The sequence below is a fragment of the Lactuca sativa genome, chromosome 2 (assembly GCF_002870075.4).
Source record: "Lactuca sativa cultivar Salinas chromosome 2, Lsat_Salinas_v11, whole genome shotgun sequence".
In the NCBI taxonomy this organism is placed as follows: Eukaryota; Viridiplantae; Streptophyta; class Magnoliopsida; order Asterales; family Asteraceae; genus Lactuca; species Lactuca sativa.
The window spans coordinates 91766087-91772141 of NC_056624.2; positions in this window are offsets into that span (position 1 = coordinate 91766087).

Here is a 6055-nt window from a genome sequence, read left to right on the forward strand (position 1 = left end):
CTTTGCTAAGTTTCATAGACTTCTAATGTTGAACTCAAGAATGAAACAATCCTCATCTAAGCTTTTTTTAATTGCATTCACTTCTATTGTGAAACTCAAGAATTAAACAATGTTCATCAACGCTTTGCTAAATTGCAAAGACTACTTCTATTGTGGAACTCAAGAACTAAACATTCGTCATCAATGCTTTGCTAAATTGCATAGACATTTAATGTGGAACCCAAGAATGAAACATTGCTCATGAATCAAACAATGCTCATCAAACCTTTGCTTAAATTGCATAGACTTCTCTTGTGGAACTCAAGAACGAAACGCTGCTCATCCAAGCTTTCCCAATGTGCGTAGACTTGTAATGTGGATCTCATGAATGAAACAATTCTCGTCAAAGCTTAGCTTAAATTTCATAGACTATTATTATGGAACTTAAAAATAAAAAAATGCTCATCAAAGCTTCGCTAAATTGCGAAGACTACTTCTATTGTGGAACTCAAGAACTAAACAATACTCATCAAAGCTTTGCTAAATGGCAAACACCACTTCTATTGTGGAACTCAATAAAAATGTTCATCAAAGCTTTTCTTAATTGCATAGACTTCTAATGTGGAACTAAGAAAAGAAACAATGCTCATCAAAGCTTTGGAAAAATTGCATACACTTCTATTGTGGAACCAAAGAATTAAACAATGCTCATCAAAGCTTTGTTAAATTGCAACGACTACTTCTATTGTGGAACTCAAGAATTAAATAATGATCATCAATGCTTTGCTAAATTGCATAGACTTCTATTATGGAACTCAAGTATTAAGCAATGCTCATCAAAGCATTGCTAAATTGTATAGACTTCTAATGTGGAACCCAAGAATGAAAGAATGCTCATGAATGCTTTGCTAAATTGCATAGACTTCTATTGTTGAACTCAAGATTCAAACAATGCTAATCAAAGCTTTGCTTAAATTTTATAGACTTCTATTGTGGAACACAATTAAACGATGCTCATCAAAGCTTCGCTAAATTGCATAGACTTCTAATGTGGAACACAAGAATAAAACAATGTTCATCAAAGCTTTCCTTAAATTGCATAGACTTATATTGTGGAACTCAAGAATAAAGAAATGCTCTTCAAAGCCTTGCTAAATTGCGAAGTCTACTTTTATGGAACTCAAGAATTAAACAATGCTCATCAAAGCTTTGCTAAATTCAATAGACTTCTAATGTGAAACTCAAGAATGAAATAATGCTCTTCAAAGCTTTTCTTAAATTACATCCACTTCTATTGTGGAACTCAAGAATTAAATAATGCTCATCAAAGCTTTGATAAATTGCAAAGACTACTTCTATTCTGGAACTCAAGAAATAATTAATGCTCATCAATGCTTTTCTAAATTGCATAGACTTCTAATGTGGAACCCAAGAGTGAAACAATGCTTAAGAAAGCTTTGCTAAATTGCATACACTTCTATTGTGGAACTCAAGAACAAAAAAATGCTCATCAATGCTTTGCTTAAATCGCATAGACTTCTATTGTGGAACTCAAGAATGAAACGATGCTCATCAAAGCTTTGCTAAATTGCGTAGACCTCAAATGTGGAAACCAAGAATGAAACACTGTTCGTCAAAGCTTTGCTTAAATTGCATAGAATACTATTGTGGAACTCAAGAATAAAGAATTGCTTATCAAAGCTTTGCTATATTACGAAGACTACTTCTATTGTGGAACTCAAGAATTAAACAATGCACATCAAAGCTTTGCTGAATTGCAAACACCACTTCTTTAGGTTGTCACATATTGTGGAACCCAAGAATTAAACAATGCTCATCAAAGCTTTATAAAATTTCAACGACTACTTCTATTGTGGAAATCAAGAATTAAATAATAATCATCAATGCTTTGCTAAATTGCATAGACTTCTATTGTGGAACTCAAGTATTAAGCAATGCTCATCAAAGCATTTCTAAATTTCATAGACTTCTAATGTGGAACCCAAGAATGAAAGAATGCTCATGAATGCTTTGCTAAATTGCATAGACTGTTGAACTCAAGAATCAAACAATGCTAATCAAAGCTTTGCTTAAATTTTATAGACTTCTATTGTGGAACACAATTAAACGATGCTCATTAAAGCTTCGCTAAATTGCATAGACTTCTAATGTGGAACACAAGAATAAAACAATGCTCATCAAAGCTTTGCTTAAATTGCATAGACTTATATTGTGGAACTCAAGAATAAAGAAATGCTCTTCAAAGCCTTGCTAAATTGCGAAGACTACTTTTATGGAACTCAAGAATTAAACAATGCTCATCAAAGCTTTGCTAAATTCAATAGACTTCTAATGTGAAACTCAAGAATGAAACAATGCTCTTCAAAGCTTTGCTTAAATTACATCCACTTCTATTGTGGAACTCAAGAATTAAATAATGCTCATCAAAGCTTTGATAAATTGCAAAGCCTACTTCTATTGTGGAACTTAAGAAGTAATCAATGCTCATCAATGCTTTGCTAAATTGCATAGACTTCTAATGTGGAACCCAAGAATGAAACAATGCTAAAGAAAGCTTTGCTAAATTGCAAAGACTTCTATTGTGGAACTCAAGAACAAAAAAATGCTCATCAATGCTTTGCTTAAATTGTATAGACTTCTATTGTGGAACTCAAGAATGAAACGATGCTCATCAAAGCTTTGCTAAATTGCGTAGACCTCAAATGTGGAAATCAAGAATGAAACACTGTTCGTCAAAGCTTTGCTTAAATTGCATAGACTACTATTGTGGAACTCAATGTGACAACCCAAGTTGTTCCGTTACATTTCCCCGTTACCGTTAACATAATATTCCACTGTATAAAAGTTCCGTTAATTAGAGGTCGTCAATTTAATAAACAATGGGCTTACATTAACATGCCGTTAAGTCGTGATAAAAAGGAAATAAAAACACATCACACATTTCCATTTATTTGGAAAGTGTGAAGTTTTATTATTACGACCCCTAAATCGGGTGCGACCAAAAGCCCCGTTTAACGGCAGTATCGGGTAGAATTCCGTTGAGCCCCGACTCGGAACCCTATATAAGGTGAGTGGAGTCCATTGGAGACTTTTTACACTCTCTCTCTATACTCTCTATCTAGACTCATTTTCGCCCCGAATCCGCAACCAAACGCTTCCAAATTGTAAGTCCGCTTACCCTAGATTAATCTAAACATATTGAATTGTGTTTATAGCTAAAAATTCAGACTTAGAAGCTGTTAGAATGGAGTTTACGGCCTAAGCTCCTTCTTAGGCTGTAAATCCCTTAAACAAGGCCAAAAGACCCCAAACTTGTCCCTATAGGCTTGGATATAAATTAAGGGGATTGCCTAGGAGTGTTTAAACATCAAAACACAATGATTTAGGGCATAAAAGTGAGTTTACGGCCCAAGCACATGCTTAGGCCGTAAACCCCTCAAAACCTTATCAAAATGCCTCCAAAACACTCCCAAACCACCCTTAGGCTTCATACATAATTTAGGGACTTAGTATTTGGGGTTTGGATCAATTAAACACATCAAACCAAGGGGAAAAAGGAGTTTACGGCCCAGGTTTATACCAAGGCCGTAAACACCCCAAATCATGCCCAAAGTGTGGTTTTGTTTCCCCAAATGGCCTTAGACATTTACCATAAAATACTAGGATTGTAGCAAGGACTTAAACACAAGAAATGGAGGGATAAAAGGAGTTTATGGCCCAAGCAAGTGTCTAGGCCGTAAACTCCCCAAAACTCATCCAAATGATAGTTATAATCCCCCAAAATGGGCTTATAAAGGCTCTTATTGTATCTTGTAAATCACTCTTGGACTTGAATTATGGTAATCCAACTTTGATTGGGTCCAATGGGTCTCCATACACTTTCTTGAGTACAAACTTCTCTAACCAATCCATTTAAAGCCTCTTTGAATGTTTTAGCTCGTGCCCTCGTAACTGGTCCATCTGGCATTTGATTTGGATCCTTTGTTGACAGTTGTGGGTTTGCATCACCAGGTGAGTTCATACCCCTAAATGAACCTTTCAATGTTTTTACATGTTTTATAGGGTGGGAATAGAAGTTAAACATGCCAGTTATCATATCAGTCACATGTGATTGATAACCCGCATGCACAAGGTTTTACCACTATACACTGTTTTTACCGAGTAGGATGCTATAAATAGTTTTCTAAAAGGTTTCACTTGTTCAAAACTCTTACTTATACTGTTTTACCTAAATTCATTCTAAACTGGTTTATGAAAGATTTTCAAAGGTTTTCAAACACATTTTACAAAAGAATACAAATTGTGAATTTCTCCGAGTGTAAAGGTTTTTCATCAAAGTTTCTCTTTCACAACGTATACTTTTACTGGTCTGTTACTGCTGCTTCGCTTTTACTTATTTAAAACTCCTACTTGATAACGCATTTCCTTCATGATACGCTTATATCGGATTTTGTCCCTATATCACTTATACTTGTAGCCTCTTATACTCGATAAACGCTCTTACTTCACTTATCGTTGTCTCCACTTCGTGATACACTTACACTTGGTACACTTGTACTTCACGATTCGATTATCCCACTCTGTACGCTTATACTTCACGACTCGGATGATCCTCTGTACACTTATACTTCACAAGTCGGTTATTCCACACTGTACACTTATACTTCACTGTATGATTCCACTTGATTCACACTCAAGCATAGTTAGATGTATGTTTGTGCTTATATAGATGCATATAAATAATGATTGAAGGACTTAGGAAGGCTTGTCCGTCCTATTTCCTTTTCTTCGTTGAGATATGGTCTGGTGGGATCGGATGTCCATCCGAAGGTCGTTCGATTCATTAGTTATATATTATGTACACAGGCATAGACATACGTGTTTACTTCAGTCAATTCAGTTAAGAGTCTATGTCTCTAGTTCAGCAGTTACATTAGAAATCCACTAGTTGGAAGTCTCTACCCACTATTTGGGATGCATCTTCAGGACACGGCCTTCTCCGTCGTCTAGTTGGTAACCAGAGTCTCCTGTAGGGAGAGTGGACATTGTGTGTATAGATCTATACGGGATTGACAACCCCGCACCCATACTGCTAGCTACAGTCCCGGCCTACCAAGACAACGGGTGACAAATGTCACTTTTTAGACGCTTGCAGGGCGTCTGGTACTCTAGTCAATATGGTTACGAGTATCCCAGGTTACCTTATAATTCATTGGCTTAAAGGTAACGGTATTTCACCAGTAATTTACACTGTATGCTGGTAACTCATTTTCAGAGTCACTGTTTTGACCTTACAAGACGTATCTTTCATTTGATACTGTCTGGGGTCTGTCTCCTCTGTTTTGACCTTACAAGACGTATCTTTCATTTGATGATGTATGGGTTCTGTACCCACTGTATTCATAGAATCCACTGTATTCACTGTATTCATTGTGTTCACTGTTTTAGACCTTGCTAGACGTATCTTTCATTTGATATCGTCTGCGGTCTGTATTCACTGTTTTAGACCTTACTAGCTGTACCTTTCATTTGGTACCTTCTGGGGTCTGTGTCTCCACTTGTTAGACTGAACCAGGCGTGTCGTTCGTTTGATACTTTCCTGGAGTCTATGGTTCCTTGCCTTAGTCAGCAGTCCTCAATGCTGAGGCATATGATATTCCCTGATGTCGTTTGCTTTCCTTAATAATCAAATTCAGTATTTTGATAATGATAGCAACTTAGGGAAAACTATTTTTTTACCACACAACACTGACCAGTCTTGGTAGAAGGCTGCTTTTATTAAAGAAAATATAGGATTTTCTGGAAAGAACTCTAATGCACTGTAAACACTTAAACTATTACTTCATAAAGTTATTTGACTAAATGACACTAAATACTTATGAACTCACTAGCATTTGTAAAAATGCTGATACTCGCTTTTCAAATAACTTGTATTCTCATGTCAGCATTAGACAGGTACATCCCTGGAGCTGTGATGAAGACGACTTAGTACCTTGCTGTACTTATTCTATTACTTGTATTACTTTGATGTACTGTAATGTAACATGTAAAACTA